We start from the raw sequence: 17,993 nt of genomic DNA, 5'->3' as shown, positions 1-17,993 counted from the left end.
ATAATAGACTCAGTGTGTGTTTGTATACAGATTCAGCTGTACTCGTACTAAGCACTTGTAAATGTGAGGGCCAAGTTTTTGAAAAAAATGTAGGCACTCACTAGTAAAAAGGACCATAAATCGGCCAGATTGTGTTTTTATTAAATGTAATGTCAACATTTTTGTGTTTGGTTTATGAAAGACCATTACCCTGATGTGAAAACAACGAGACTCTATAAAATGCACTCACTATTACTAATAGTCACAAATAAATAATAACAGCGCTAGTTTTCCATATAACACACAACATTTTTACGGGCCTTTGGCATCTGCAGAAAACTCTCACTAAAGTAAATTTGTCACCGCTGACGGCAGCTGGCGTGTGGCTGTGTTTGCCTGCTTAAAATGACAAGCATAGTTAATTCCCAGCTTGAGCACAGATCGTCTGGAGAAAGGAGTGCTCCTCTGACAGATGGCAGGAGTAAGTAGAAAAAGCTCTTTAGCTCATCATAGACTGACTCGATGCAGTTACTTCTGATAACCACTTGATGGCAGCACCTGTTCATTATTATAACCTGCTAAAGATGCTGAAAGTTGACAAGAGGCATAAATTATTCTTATGGGTCACATAATGTGAACATCCTGATAGCCTGTAGAGATCAATATAATGTAGTCACATATATTGGCAAATTATATTGCAGAACGTGAAAATTGATAAAACAGAACAATCCAAGACAAACTTTAACATTTACCCCCGGTTTCACAGACAACTTTTATAGGTTTATTATGACCAAGCCGTATTAATAAAGGCTTTTTACTTTTTTAGAGAGTGCCTTGGAGTTTTTCTTTGTTTTTGCTATACCACTATTCTCCTATCCAAAGAGCGCCTCGAATTTTACATATTTTTTGAGTCCAGGCAGCGCTCCTTTTTTTGATATTTGAACTTTTAAGGCTAGTCTTAGACGAAAACACATGCTTGAGCTGTCTCAATTTGTACAAATAACTTGGACTGGCAGATTTTTTTCATTTGTTTGAAGATACACACCAATAACGTTTTTTCTAAGGCATGTGTATGATTAATTTAATTTACCTTAGGGTTAGTTTACCTTAGGCTTTTTAATATTTCTATTGAGAACCAAATGCTCTAAAAGGGGAACTTAGCATAGCTATAATATGCTATGAGAAAACATACAGATTAATTAACAGCTGGCTAAGATGAACCATATGGGGTCTGCTACTGAGCATCATGCGCTATATAACATAGAGTAAGTAAGATTAATCTACTTCAGCAGGTACAGCAGACTCAATGGTTGCTGTGCAAAAGAACTTATTTCTTATCCACTTTTGCTGTTTATAATGCATCCTTGCAGATGTTCCATTAAGGCACTATTTCTACCTGATCTAACATTTTAAATTACTTGAATAAGTAAAATTTATTTAGCTAGATGTTAAGTTTTTTTAATAAAACATTTGCAGTTACATGAAATGGACTCATTGGTTAAGAGAAAAAACTGAGAATAAACATGCTTAAATGACAACAGAATAAACAAGAGGTCCGGTTTAGTTTTTATGACATTTTGAAGCAGAACTTTCTAGTAGTCAATCAACAGGCACTGCTACTCATTCTGGCATGTCTTCATTTATTCACGCCATTATTTATTCATCTTTCCTCTTCTACTCTGCTCGCCATTTTCAAAGTGAATTACAAAGTTTCTCTCAGATGCCAGAAGAACAGGAGTATCTGAAGACACGGATATCATGTTCTTGCTGCAAAACTGGCCTCTTCTCATTCAAAAGTATCTTTCTGAAGTAGTTGTTGGTTTTTAGTACTATGTCAGCCCATTTTACTCATAGTTTGACTGTTGCTTCAGAAAACATTGTGTCAGCCAGTCACATCGCCCCTCCTGATCCAGCTGATGGATGTGAGATGCCAAAGAATGACAGTAATGGTGGTATGAAATGTGAGCATGAGAAGAAATATCTGGTTTATTTAAGCAGTGTTGCACAGTATCTTTTTGCTCTACCTTGGCTCATTGCTTGTCTCACTTTTCTGCGGCCCGTTGCCATGGGAACACAGCTGCAGCACTTGAGTCGTGAGTTGGGGAGGCTGGGGGATGCTATTTAGTAAACACGTTCGTATTTCTTCATTTGATTTAGCAAGTTGCAAGACAGAGGAGGAAAGAAACAGATTATGGTATCTATAAGCACACCTCTGCCAATGGTTTTAGCAAATAACTTGCTTTGTGTTCACTAACAAGCTTGAACGTTTCTCATGTTGGAAGGTTTTCTCTCTCAAGCATCACTACATGTTGCATCCAATTCTCTCATTTGCCAGTTCTTTCTTCTATTTATTTCATGTTGTTCATTTGGGCATTAACACTTTACCATTTGTTAGACAGACTTGAGGCACATGTTCTCATATTGCATTGTTCTCTCAAGCCTCGTCCACTTCTTCGTTTTCTGAGATGTTTTGAAAATCATGGTGTATTTGCTCATTTGGCTTTATCTTACATCACCCTTGTAACATCACATCTGACAACTGTGACTATACTGAAAATTTGAATGTCATGAACAACATAAACTCACAACATGAGGGTTAAATTGGGGCAAGTAATAGGGTTCAGCATTCCACTTACAAAATATATAATGTTGATATTGCAAAGTAATGGTTTTAGATGGTTCACACAAAATCCCAAAAAGTGCCATGGGTCTACCTTGTTTCTCATATTCCATGGTAGCACCACTGTATCTTTTTAAATACCATGGGACATTTACTTCAGTACCATGGTATATATCAAAGCAATTTTTCTGTAAGTGAGAACATAGTTTGTTAAATATTATCCCTACCTCTAGTCATTGCAGTGCCCTAATAAAAACGGCACATGCTTTAGGACACCAGTAGGTCACCACCAAATGCTGGAACTTTTTTATTTTTAAAATTCCAATTTAAAGTCTGAAAAAACATACACATAACATTACAGTATGTGCTTATGTGCACCTTTCATACCCGAGTAAGAATATAACCCTCAGTTGACCTGTTATACATTGTTTATGCCATAATGTCAATAGTACTGATTTCAACCTCAATATGTGGTCAACTGTTCTTGTGACAGGGTCAATATAGTCACTGGACTGGACTAATGGACTAAGATATGCAGTCAACCATAAGTGTTTTATGGAAGAGTGTCATTTACCAATTTCAAGATGTTGAGACTATATGACCAGGACTTGGGCATCTACCAAGGTTATATATATATATATATATATATATATATATATATATATATATATATATATATATATAAACTCACTCAGCAAAGGTGTCACATGGGCATCTAAAGTTCTGATGTCTAGCAGTGGTTTGTACATTTGTTTCAAAGTTTAAATTGAGATACTTGTTATTTTCATAACTTTAAAATATAATTGCACTATCATGATATTTATTTTGTAGTTTGGTATATAATTAGACCCAATAAAATCATGCACACACAAGGTATAACCGTACAGTGGCAAGAAAAAGTATGTGAACCTTTTAGAATTTCATGGTTTTCTGAATAAATAAATCTGATCTTCATCTAAGTCAAGGGTATTGACAAACATAATGTGTCTAAAAAATTATTACACAAAAAAATCAGATCTTTCATGTTTTGAACACATTCAACATTCAAAATTGCAGTGAAAAAAGTAAGTCAACCCTTTTGAATGAATAACCTCCTTGGCAGCAATAACCTGAACCAGGCACTTCCTGTAGCTGTGGATCAGACCTGCACATCGTTGAGGAGGAATTTAAGCCATTCTTCCTGGCAGACCTGCTTTAGCTTCGTCATACTGACTTGGGCACTCCAGAAGGTGGATTTTGTTTTTCTGAAGCCATTCTGTTGTGGACTTGCTCTGGTGTTTTGGGTCGTTGTTCTGTTGTATCACCTTCTACACAGTTTCAGCTGACGTACAGACATTCTCACATTACACTGAAGAATTGTTTGATATACTAAGTTGGGATTTCCTCTTCCTCTCAATGATTGCAAGCTGGCCAGGCCCTGATGCAGCAAATCAGGCCCAAATTATTATGTTTCCTCCACCATACTTTACAGTTGGGATGATGTTTTCATGATGATATGCTGTGCCCTTTCTAGGCCAGATGTAGTGCTGTGTGTTTTTTCCAAATAGTTTATTCTTAGTTTTATCAGTCCACAAAAAAAATCAGGTTTATTTTTTTACATTCTTTTGCAAACTTCAGGTATGCAGCCTTTATGGTGTCCTGCCGTGCATTCCCTGCTTGTTCAGTGTTTACAAATTGTAGACTCATGAACAGTTACGTTGGCAAGTATCAATGATGCCTTCAAATCTTTGGCTGTCATTCTGGGTTGTTTCTTTACCTCAGTGGTTCTCAACTATGTTCCTGGAGGCCCACTGCTTGCACATTTTGTATTTCTCTCTTAGCTGACAGACGTCCCAAACCGCATAGTTCCATACTATATAGTAGGCGAAAAACACTACTTCTCGTACTCTTTGCCTACCATATAGTATGGAAGTAGGCTGTTTGGGACGCAGCTTTAGTTCAGTTCATGGAGCTCTATGCTAATGAGCTGATAATTTAAATCAGGTGTGTTAAATAAGGGAGACATACAAAATGTGCAGAGCAGTGGGCCTCCAGGAATAACTTTAAGAACCACTGCTTTACCTCATTGACGAGTCTTTCTTGTGCTTTTGGTGTCATTTAACTGGATGCCCACTTCTTGGTAGAGTAGCAACAGTCCCAAATTGTCTCCACTTCTAGATTGTTTGTGGTGGAAAATAGTCTTTAAAATAACTTTGTAACCCTTTTCAGCTTTATGTTAAGCAACAATTCTTGACCATAGCTCCTCTGAAAGCTCTTTTTGGTGAGGTATGGCTCACATAAGTGTGTTCCTCTTGTGCAGAGCAAACTCTGTTTGAGGGGTTTTAATCAGTTATTATCTTAACGAGACTCCAGGTTTGCAAAAACCTCCATTTAGCTTTTTTGAGGTAATTTACTCAAGGGTTGACATACTTTTTCCACAAGTACTATGATTTTTTTGGTTGTTCTCAATAAAGACATGAAAGATCATAATTTTTTGTGTAATTACTTTTAGACACATTATGTTTGTCAATACCCTTGACTTAGATGAAGATCAGATCACATTTTATGACACATTTATTCAGTTAACTATGAAATTCCAAAAGGTTCACATACTTTTTTTGCCACTGTAAACTGTTCTCAGAACAAGAAAAAAATTTATATGTTGGGCTGGCTGTCACATGTGTTTCATATTTTTAGTAGTTTTGTGTTTTCTATTTTTCATAATGTTCAGATGTATTTACATTAAACTGAAAATCACTGACAATTTACCTCAATGTAGTGTGACAACATGCCCCACTTTTGGGTCAAAGGTCAAAATGTGTTTAGTAAACTATCTTTTTTGTTGATGGCAATACCATGAAAATATTTAATAGCTTTCTTTAGCCAAGCCAATGTATTTGCATTTACAGGAACTCAAAAATAAACCTACCCTGAAAAACACACTGAACTAAGTTTTATTTACACCGGAGGCACATTTTATTTTCACAAAATGATCAACATTTAAACAGATAAAAGGTATATAATTAAGGCAGATTTTGAAAAGATCTGTAAGATGAATCAGGAATACAAAATATCCCTAAACCAGACTAATCCACATTTTAACCAAGTAAAGGCATGTTGAGCATGAAGATGGGACAGCTGCATATTGCGGTTAAAATCACGCAGGAGTGGCATCACGCTGTATTGAGAGAGGTCTACCCTGATCTCCACTCTTCTGCTCTCTCTCTCTCTCTCTATCCCCCTCCCATCATCTCTGTATCTCTCCCTCATCCCACAGTGTAGTAAAGCGGATAGACACGCTTAACAAACAGCGGCATCTTTTCACAACAGACACCGACAGAGGTAGGAAACTTTTATGTGTCTATTTCACCCGAATTTGCAGTAGTCGATGCCAAAAATGTCTGAGCAAAAGAAATGGAGCACCTCTGTGCACTGGATAGGGTATATGGCATCGTGGTTGCCCACTGCGCAGTGCTCTGATGAGAAGCCACCTGCACGCGCCGCGACTCACGCTCTCACGCTCGCGCTTTAGAAATAATCGAGAAACATTTAAAGAATTGACGTGTTCTGTCATAAATTTAAACCATGTGAATATCAGGTATTTGTTAAATGTTTGATTTTAAAATTAGCATGTTGCATTTTTATTATTTAGCCTACTTGTGATATGACTGACCTCACACCGTTCCCGAGTTTGAACATGTATGAGTTCACTGTCATTATTGTGTGGGTAATAAACATGGAGTGCTGCTGCATGGGATGCACTGACAGATGTGCGGTGGGGATTTGGTTTTAATATAGCGTGCTGGGGTTTTGTTGGCGAACTGCGTGACACGGTTTCTGCTCGTTACAGCATTCAGACAGACGACGGAAGGTCCATTTACCTCAGCATTTCATAACTTTGACATGACTAAGCTCGTGAGTCGTTTTATACAGTTTATGATTCATGCTTAATATTTGTGTGTTAAGATGTCAGAAAGCATATAGCTAGCTCACTGAAGTGTTTGGCGGAATTACATTATCGACTTTATGTGCAACAATGTGCGTATGTGTAAGAGATTTTGATCTTTAATAATCAATAATCTAATTATATTTTCAGGATAACGTAAAAAATGCCACTTTTTCTATAACAAAAGCATTTCTGTGACAAGGTTTGTGAACATATGATGATTTAATCTGTATGTAAATGATTTAAGATATCTTTAATACATAATAGCATATGTTTTGTTTAAGGATACCAAAGCAATTCACATAACTCTCATGACTTTATACTTACCTCATACATTCCTTCACATTGTATCACCAGTGAAGCATTCCCTTACAGAAATAACACGATTTTTACATGGGATCACAAAGGCAACGTCACATGTGGTCCTTGGGCTGTGGGAATTTAAATAGGATTTACACAAAATTTTTCCAAAACCATGGTCATGTTTTTGCACATGTGAAGTTCATGTAGCTTTTTTGTAAGGGACGAATGTAGAAATTGCTAATCAATGGCAATAAATGGCTTCGGTAAAGATGTTTATAGCAAGGCTTAGCAGGATTACAGTTCCAGTGGCTTGCACAGGTGGGTGCCACTGTGTTCAATCAGTCAATGATACTCAGAGCAATTAGCTTAGTTTCTCAGCCACACAATCACTGTGTTTGCACAGAGATCCTGTGGCTGAAACTGCACTGGACACACAGAGGTCAAGCCACCAGCATGGCGAAATGGAGGACATTTTGGACAGCATTTCCCAGCATGACTTTATGAGTCTGTGTTTTACATGCTTAATGGTTTAAAGAGCACCTATTTCTTTGCTAAAACAACATTATTTTGTGTATTTGGTATAATATAATGTGTTTGCGTGGTTTATTGTAAAAAAACACATTATTTTTCACATACCGTACATTGTTTTGTAGTTCCAGATATACTGCCTTCCTCAAACGCTCTGATTTGTTACAAAGCTCACCGATCTTAAAAGTGCTGTGTCCCGATTGGCCAGCTTTCCAGTACATTGGAATTGGCCTGAAAACCTCTGACGTCAGCCGGAAATGTGACGCTCCTTACCATGTTTTTAATATTAGCTCACAATGCAATGCTGACAGGAGTTAATATTGTCTTTACTACCTTATCAATACAAGCCAAATCTGATCTAGAAAATCCAAGCTAATCGATCAACTTTGCCAGCATGGCTTGAGCAGGACGTAACAGATTGGTAGGGTAAGGATTACTAAAAGATTAAAACCATGTCTGTATTTGGGATCATAAAAAACGACAAACAACAAGCGCTACTCTGCACTGCACAAAACTCATGTTTGAGTCATGGTTTAGTCAGTAGTTAATTCTTTAAATATAAAAGCATAGAGTATTTATAGGCCGTATGTTAGATGTGGCAGAATTATGATAATGTTGGTCTTTACTACATTACCAATCCCAGGAAGTAAACTGTTGCCTACAATCCGTTTGTTGTTGTTGTTGTTGTTGTTGTAGTCTAATCCTAAAGATATTTAGGTTGGAAATTATAACTTGCGTCAACTTTTACTTTGGGATTTGTACCTTTGGCATATCGTTAACATGTACTAATACACACTTATAAACCAAAGGAAATGTAAAATCGTAAATCGGATAATTGATGCCTTTTAAGGGCACAAAATCTGGTCTATAAATGTCCAAATGGTGAAGATGTTGCCTCATGTGTGAGATGAAATCAAAGTAACCAAAGGAAGAAAACAGGCACTTGACATGATGTTTTTCTGGTGTACTTAATGCATCCCTCTCCTCACGACACACAGAGGCAGCAATTATGATGCCAGGCTGAACTGTCCCTTTTCTCCAAATACATCCCTAAAGACAGAATCCCTGCAGGCTTTCAATGTGCCTTTTAATTAGAGCCTCATAATGATATAAAAGAGATAGAGGGGGAGAGAGAGAGAGTGCATGTTATGGGGGAGGGACATCTTATATTCTGCTTGTCATTAATGAGTAAGTACTTTGTAATTTGGTAATAATTAGAGATGCACCGATATATCGGCCAATAAACGGTATCAGTCAATAAAAGCAATTTTTTACACTATTGGCTATCGACCAATAGTCATCGTCAATATAGCCTCTCAATCAAAAAAGAACAGGAAAATGCAATGAATTTGATGTGTATAGAAAATGTAAAGAAACATGACTAGTTTAATGTTTAATATTAATTCTCATATGAATGAATAACATTTAAAAAAAATCTAATCTTTAGAATTTAGCTAATGCTAAAAGTTAATATAACCAACAAACTATCGGTATCGATTTGAATAATTGCCTATCTGTATCGGTGGGAAATAAATATCGGTGCAAATCTAGTAATAATGTTTTTGCTAGACTGGGCCACAGGAATGTTGTGCATGATGTCAGAACCATTTGATCAAGCTGTATATTTAAATATATGTTTATTCATTTATTGGAAAGAGAATGGTTTTGCAATTGGTAAACAATGAACATGTATAGTCAATTTATATCTAAGCATTCATTTAAGTAATCTGACTTATATTATAATACAAGATTTTTATTAAATTGATGTGAATGACCATGCTTTTATTATAGATGATAAACAAGTATATTAGGTTTCAGTTGTAATGAGTATACATTTTACCTACGCTTAGATCTATAGATTTCTTCTATTAGACATTTACTAAAGTAGTGTCTTAAAATACAGAATAGGTGTTAGTAGAGACTGAAATGCTTGCAGACAATTTGGGCCTATCCTGGTTTTATAGAGAATAGTAAAACATGTGCAGATGTCAGGCATGTATTGTCTAATCTATCTAAGACACACACACGCACGTGCGCACGCGCGCGCACACACACACACACACACACACATTTCTGCATAATATTTCTTTATTAGTATCAATTTGCCCTCAAGTGGAGAAAAAAGCGAGTGAGTTGGTTTGTTTCTTGTTGACATGTATTTGAACATCTATAGCTGGACTTGTTATCCAACTACAAATGTTGTGTGTTATGTGAGTGTGTGTGTTATTATGATGTGCTGATTGTGTCTCATTACTGACTCTCTTGATGATGGGCTAATGATGCTTGCCTGTTTTCCTTACTGTCACTTCCTATTGGCTGCTCAGGGGCATAATTACATTCCCAGTGTTATGGGAGCCCTAATTTGCCTTAAGCATTGCTTTATAGCATGGTTAAGTCAATGTGTGCTGTCAATCTGTGTACCTGTTTGTTTGTTTTGTTTGTCTTTATTAGTTAAATATAAGATAAATAATTAACATGTATTGTTTTTTTTAAATTAATCAGTCAATGGCTATTGACTGTCCAAACTAATTATGATGCACTGTTGTTTATTTGCTATGTGGTTATTGTGGTGCTATGTGAGTTCTTGCTGTGCCAAAGAATGTGTGTGTCAGTGAATACATATATAAAAGGAAAGACAAAAACAATGTCGTTTTAGGTCTTTTGAGGTGGTCAGCATTTAAATATCTTAAGTAGTTTTTGGGCAACATCTCCTGTCCTAAGTGCTGTAATTTTTATGACATCTATACGAAGAAGCTCTCAGACGTGAATTAACAAGCATACAGGAAAGAGATGGAGTGTGGAGAAAAAAATTATTATTATTCTCTCTGCATGTAAACGCATATCCTGAAACAAAATCTCCCTCTCTCACACTATTTCCACCTCTGACATTTAAGAGAATGAAGTCATATTGTGCATCTTAACACTAAACTAGCTTAAAGAAAATGGCCTTTTATTCACTCAGAGATACACTTGAAAGTGTCTCACACAGCCGAAGTTTTAGTTTTTCAGATTTAGCACTGCTATCCAGAAGTTAGCCAAAAAGGTTTCAATTGTAACATTATATCATCATTGCAGACGTTTGGCCAACATCAAGATTTTAACATCAAGAAGTTTATAGAGTCTCAGAATGACAATGTTCTGGTCTAAAGATAAGTGTTTAAGCAGCAGCAGCAGAGAGAGAGAGAGAGAGAGAGAGAGAGAGAGAGAGAGAGAGAGAGAGAGAACGAGAGAGAGAGAGAGAGAGAGAGAACGAGAGAGAGAGAGAGAGAGAGAACGAGAGAGAGAGAGAACGAGAGAGAGAGAGAGAGAGAGAGAGAGATATTTGAATTTTGAAAAAAGACTTTATTACAATTTTTACATAAAAACCTCTTTCAACAAATCATGAATCAACATTTACCCCTCACAAAACCAAAAACAAGACCAATATCTTACATTAATACAAGAGAAAAAAATCATTTTCCATCAACAACAAAGCATCGAGCCTTATTCTGACACTATTTCATTACAAAAGTGAGAACATAGTTTCTGGATGTATAAAAATAAAATCAGTAAGTATTCTAGATTTTTTTGTTGCTAAAAACAGAGTAATAATATCTACACCTACTATCTTGTGTTTTCTACTCAGAGTCATATAGATTGCTAAGAGAGAGAGAAAGAGAGGGGGGCAGATATTTAAAATAGATATTGAAATGTGCAAATGCTTCAACTACACAATCTAGATAATTGGCCAATTCCCCATGTACACAAAAAAAATTATGTTGCAAACTATTTTACCATAATTAAAAAGATCCATTATAAATTTTAATGAGATTGATAAGCACCAGGAAATACTTCTTCTAAACACGTCATTGATTTGTCCTGAAACTAATTCAAATATTTCATTTTATTCGTACAAGTGCATGTTTGAAAGAGATCAACATTTATCTGTTTAATAAAGGACATTAATTAATAAATTGAGTTTAATGAAATTTCTGCTGAAGCATATCTGAAATGGTATGACATCATGCATGACTGTGTACTTTTGCATTAAAATTAGCGTTTTTAAATGTATTTTATAGGTATGCACCGCTAGGATTTTTTTGGGCCGATACCGATTTAAACAGACAACTTCTGGCTGATACCGATATTAAACACTTGTATACAATACTATACAGTTGGTCTATTAGCTAGTTTATTTCTGCATCAAATTATTTTTACTGAACATGGATTTTATCTAATTAACATTCAACTGACCAACCTAATAAGAGAGGCACAAAATAAGCTAAAACAAATATAATAAGACAGCATGACAACTTCAAAGGTGTTTTTTGATATTCAGCATTTATTTTATTAACAATATTAACTTAATTTTTTTTTTACATATAATGGATTTCTTTATGCAGTTATTAATAAACAATCGGTATCGGCCTTTCTCGTGCTATTGCCGATATGCCGATGGTAAAATATCAAATTCATCAAAAATCGGTCGATAAATATCGGCCGCCGATACATCGGTGCATCACTAGTATTTTATGTTTTTGCTCTTTTCAGTTTGCTGCATAATAACAGGAAGATAGACAGGCAGGCATACAGACAGGGTTTGAATTTATGCTATACATACAGAAACTAAGTATGTGTTCATTAATGAGCAAGAGAAATAATAGATGGTGAGAGACTGTGTGTGTGTGTGTTTGTGAAGGGGTACCATCTGCCTTCTGTGACACTATGTGCCAGGACCGCTACCCCCCTAAACATCCACTAGTAGTGTGAGCCATACAAGCATTGACACAGATATGGAGAAGTGGGATGTGCTGAAAAAAGTAACCAGGAATGTTTTGGTGATTATTTTCCTTCTCTTTCTTCTTCGGCTTGAAGAATCTGTTTAGAGAGAAGCCTTTTTTACAGTATGTAGATCTTCATGAAATAATGGTGTTTTTCCTGCCTGTCCCAGTTCATTTCTTGGCAATAACATTTTTCTGACTCCCTGCCCACATCTCCACTCCCACCCATTCTCTCTCTCTTTCTCTCTCTGTCTCTCTCTCTCTCTCACCCGCACAACTTTCAGTCATGTACGTATCAGTCTCACAGTATTGTGAGTGCCAAGCATTCTGTCGTTAGTCCATTATATACTTGTACTTATTTGGACATTTAATGGTGATCACAGATTAACAAACCAAAGTACTGGTGACATTGCGATCTACTAATTTGCAGTAGTTGTGTGAACTTTTTTCCACTTGTTGAGCTACAGAAACATAATAAATTGACACTGCTGATGTAAATGAAGGGAAATTAAAGTTAATGTAAATATTTTGAACCTTTCACTGTCAGAAAAAGTAAAAAATGGTCCCTAGGTGTCACAAGGTTATAATAGGTAACATAAAAAAAATATATATATATATAAAATACATTTTGTACCAGTATGGTACTAATATGTCCTATTTGGAACCTAATTATTTAGGTTCAAAGATATACTTTTTAAAAGGGTGCCACCCAGTGACAGCTAGGGACATTTTTTTGACCATATTTTCTGACTGTGAATGCTATAATCCCTTGATGGCATTCAGAGTGATCAGGGCGATCACCCATCTCACCCATGTGGTGACAATGAATGTAGGGACATTTGTTCATTTCCAATTAAGACATTGAGGGCAATGAGGTTATTCACAGTGACGCAGCATGTAATTTCTTAAATGTCACTCAAGCACTCAGTCTCATCTTTGCCTAGGATGAATCTCATGAAGCTTCTCACGACCGTTTCATTTAAATCCAGCCTTTGAAAAGACAGACTTCTATTAAACTATATCTGAACATTATCTGTCTTTGAAATTTAATGACACGTTACAAGAAAGAAGCAAGAAGCCCAAAAAAAAGCTCCACCCCGAGGCCACGCAGCTTCCCGCACTGCACATTGGGGTTTCATTATCGAAATAATAATGAATTTCCCAGCCGGCTTCGGATTGGTGAACAGCATGGGCTTCAATAGGGTAGGGAACCCCTTTATATACAGAGCATTGTGAAGTGAAGAATTAATTCACCACCCATTTGCTTCCTGTTCACATAATTTCTCTCTTGCTTTTTTGAAACATCATTGTGAAACATAAACGGTTATGCTTGTAATGTGCTTTTTGATTTGAATCTCCCCATGCATATTCATAATGTTCGTACACTCCAAAGCACGCTACAGTGATGTGTTTAGTGTGTAAAATGAGAATGCAAATGGTCACGCTGGTTTTGTTTGAACTTAATTGTTGTTGAAAATGGTAATGATATTCAAGTGCTTTATTTTTAATAGTGCAAACAATAACTACAGATACACTGGGGAAAGTCTCGTGTTAGATGTGTGAATAACAATCATCAAGAAAAGGCTTCAGACTCGATTACCTTCTAAAACACATTAGGTGCATCCTTTTGGTGTTTTGTTAGTGCTTCGATTCAGGAAGAATGAGCTTTGTTGTGTGTGCTACTGTATGCAGGACTGTAAAGCATGGTGCTATCATCTTGAATTTTCAATTGACTTTAAGTTGCTTTGTCTAGAAGTATAAAAGCAGCATGCAAGCATTCTATTATCTACCATATATATAGTGGTATCAGTGCGCAGTGATTTAACCATATCAATCGGCTTGCGATCTCATGCGTACGGTCGAATAACACCTGTGCTGATATGCAGCCATAACTCACTTAGGCGTATGTTAATACATCTATAAAAGAGCCAGTTTTGAAGTTTAGCTTCATGGTGTTTCTGTGAGAAGTGCAAGTTTGCTTTACAAGGAAGACAGAGTGGCAGACAGCACTCAGACAGAGTGTGTGAATGTGTGTACAGAAGAGGTCACTTTACTGGCCTGTAGTTGAATCCTCATCAGACTGACGTCTCCACTCATGCACATCATGTTTGCAAGGTCAGCAATCACCAATGGGACTTCCATTTCTAACTCTTTCTCCCCATAGACCCACACTGGTATTATACAGTTACTGAGGCACGTAAATGGAGGCACAGCAGCTAGAACGGGGCTAAGTGTATCCACAGGGACCCATCAGAGAAATCCCAAAACTATTTTGCTCAATTCCTCTGTTTGTGAGACATGACTAGACTGTTTTAAAAACCACAGACTGTTTTAAAAACCACAAACCTCAGTTGCTTATCAAAAACTTAACTTGAATTTATTAGGATTTCTTACATCATGCAGATATTGTTGAAGGACAGAAAATAGTTTGGGCTTTAAGCAGATGTGGGTTCACGCAGACTCAATGAACTTGATTTAGATATTATTTTCAGCCAATGCATTAGTTTATATTCCCTTTTATTGCTTAATATATTAACACTCCAAAATACTATTTGTGACTCTGCCTGTGAAAACCCAGCTTAAGTCATTTTTTGTGATTTACTATTTTCTACATAAAATCACCATACACAATGTAAAGCACATTCTGTGAAAATTGATATCTTTAATATTGACTTATTAAGGTCATGTCAAAGATTGAAATCATAATGAAATTAATGGTTAAAACTTTTAAACTTTAATGTGCTTAATCTCTTTATTAAGATAAGACAATTTAGACTGGATTTCAAACAGGGTCATATTTTTTGTCTTTTTTTTCCCAGTACAAATAAATAAAAATTCTTCAAAACACGTTTACTTGAGAAGGAACCTAAGATACATTATAAACTATTATAAAAATTAAGTGAGTTTGCGCTTAAAAAAAATAAATAAATCTTAATAATCTTATTTAAGGAGGTAAAACTTGATTCAAGTTTATTTTTCTTAACCTTGATTTTTTTCTTGTTTTAAGGATAAAACAATCTAGAGTAACAATGGTTTGCCGTTTCCTCATCTTTCAGCCCATTCACATGATTTGCATATAAATAGCATGCCGTGCAATACATAGACTAAATTCCAATTTTGCGTGCATATAATAGAAAGTCCTTCCCATTCACTTAATACAGCTCATCTTTTCGTGTTGTTTTTTACCATTGTCGCTTAGGTTTGGGGTTAGAACAACCTTTTGTTACATAAAATGACATCTTAACCCAAAACCCAATTCTAACCTCAACTCCAAGCAACCATGGTTTAAAAATTAACAAAACATGGAAAAACCTACACTGTAAAAAATACTTTGCTGCCTTAAATGTTTTGGTTAAAACAACTCAGATAACGTCAACAAAGATGAGTTGTCACAACTTATAAAAAATAGTTGAGAAAATAGTAAATTTAATTGTATTAGTTATAACAACTCACCTGTAGTTATAACAACTCATGTCTAGTCAAGATAAATAATAGTAAGTTGAAATGACTTGTAAATCCGAGTTGATTCAACAAAAATTTTTAAGGCAGCAAAGTATTTTTTACAGTGTATATATTAAATGACATCCTTAAGCAAATCTCAAATCTAACCCCAAACCCAGGGACGGATTGGTAATCTGTGCGTTCTGGAAAAGTCCAGAACGGCCGTTCAAAGGAGGGCCGTCGCCCGGCCGTCGGCAAAAAAAGTCTAATAACACAATTTGAACAGCCAACAGCAGGGGCACTAATACGATCACTTATATGATGCTACCTGTAAAAAAAAAACGAGGAAGAAGAGTCTGCCTACTAGCTAGCCGTGATTGGTCCACGGATTCTTGGAATTCGCGAGCCTGAGCATCCACAGCTGGTCATGATGAGGGACTGACAGAGTTAACTTCACATCAGCAAGAGTAAGTGCCAGTAGTAGCAGGACACGTGACATTATAATATAATATACACGATATAAAAATAAATAAAACTCGCGTGAAAATTAACGTAATGCGAAACTACTGTTAGAGAGAGACGTGATGAGAGTGTGCCCGCGCGCGTGCGTGTGTTAGAGAGAGAGGCGCGGGCGCGATTGAACAGTAGAAACTTAAAAACAATGCATACTCCGTCATTTTGTTCATATGGGACATCATTCATTTGTATACAGTCGAAATAAAACAAAACATTGTGCTTTTGTCAAAGTGTAAACTCTTGTCAAACTGTATTATCTACAACTGTCATCTTAAAGGGATAGTTCGGCCAAAAACGATATTAAACCCATGATTTACTCACCCCCAAGCTGTCCGAGTTGCATATGTCCATCGTTTTTCAGACAAACACATTTTCGGATATTTTAGAAAATATTTTAGATCTTTCTGTTGATTAAATGTAATGTTACGGGATCCAGCAATAGTCCATGACCTTCAAGTCCAAAAAAGTGCGTCCATCCTTCCCAAATTAAATCCAAACGGCTCCAGGATGATAAACAAAGGTCTTCTGAGGGTAATCCGTGCGGTGTTGTTGTAGAAATGTCCATATTTAAAATGTTATTAACGTAATTAACTACCTTCCGGTTTCGCCGCCATCTTAGACTCAGGAGAGAGTATTAGCGTAGTGTACGCACTTTTCTTAGTGACGTATGACAAATTCGGAGGGCGGGGGACAGAGCAGCAACAGAGAAACCGCTGTATGCTGCGTAAGCGCTCATCCTGAATGCGGATGACTCTAAGATGGCGGCGAAACCGGAAGGTAGTTAATTACGTTAATAACATTTTAAATATGGATATTTCTACAACAACACCGCACGGATTACCCTCAGAAGACCTTTGTTTATCATCCTGGAGCCGTTTGGATTTAATTTGTGAAGGATGGACGCACTTTTTTTGGACTTGAAGGTCGTGGACTATTGCTGGACCCCGTAACATTACATTTAATCAACAGAAAGATCTAAAATATTTTCTAAAATATCCGAAAATGTGTTTGTCTGAAAAACGATGGACATATGCAACTCGGACAGCTTGGGGGTGAGTAAATCATGGGTTTAATATCGTTTTTGGCCGAACTATCCCTTTAACCAAAATCACACACACCAAAGCAAAAAATATTTATCCAACCCCATTTAAAAACATGGACGTTCATCGATTGCATTGGTTTTCATTTCTTTCATTGACTTTATTGTATATGAGAGGTTGTAGTGAGCTCACATATTCTGTTACAATGAAGACTTTTGAATTAAATGGGAAAATATCAGGCATGCATTGCTACCACTCTAAACGTGCTAATATATAAGAAAGAGGGCTAAATAAATGACCAAATTTTAGTTTAAACAAAAAAATCCTAGCTTACACTTTCTGTCTGTCTTCCATCAGAGTGCAGTTTTTCTTTGTCTTTCATATTTGTGTTGAGTATTGTGGAATTGGCAAAGACCTGGTGGTTGTTTGTGAAAGCTTTACAGACAAAATGTATAGGGCCTCGCCATTTTCATTATTTCACAAACTTATTATACATCAAAGTGTAATATGACATTCACAAAATATTAAATAAACTTGTCTGATAGTCTGACAGTATTGTGTCATAGTATCAGGACATCCTTGTGTCTGTTGCGCACGGCTAGGGGCGAATTCTGGCCGGATGATGGGCCTATTTGGGAGAAAGTCCAGGGCTGTTTTTTAGCCCCAGTCCGTCCCTGCCCAAACCCAAGCAAGAATGGTTTAAAAACAGAAAATTGGAGAAACCAATACTTAAAACGACACGAAAAGATGAGCCATAGGGAATGACTGGCGTATCATATGCATGCAAAACAGGAATTTGGCGTATGTATTGCATGACTTTTCACACTGCATGCTATTTATACGACTTCATGAGAATGAGTTGCATCTTTACCATGATACAT

General features: G+C 36.4%; 1 protein-coding gene across 2 annotated transcripts in view; it reads left to right on the top strand.

The window, feature by feature from the left end:
* Nucleotides 1-5,819: 5,819 nt before the first annotated feature.
* elfn2b (extracellular leucine-rich repeat and fibronectin type III domain containing 2b) overlaps nt 5,820-17,993 on the top strand; it is a 98,345-nt gene continuing 86,171 nt past the window's right edge. For both annotated transcript variants that reach the window (XM_065276780.2, XM_073813987.1), the window contains exon 1: nt 5,820-5,920. The gene's annotated coding sequence lies outside the window, so the exon portion shown is untranslated. The remainder of the gene's footprint in view (nt 5,921-17,993) is intronic.

This window comes from Paramisgurnus dabryanus, chromosome 3 (assembly GCF_030506205.2).
Source record: "Paramisgurnus dabryanus chromosome 3, PD_genome_1.1, whole genome shotgun sequence".
NCBI classification, from domain to species: Eukaryota; Metazoa; Chordata; class Actinopteri; order Cypriniformes; family Cobitidae; genus Paramisgurnus; species Paramisgurnus dabryanus.
Note: the sequence above shows the minus strand (reverse complement) of the source record. Positions and strands in the feature narration are given on the sequence as shown.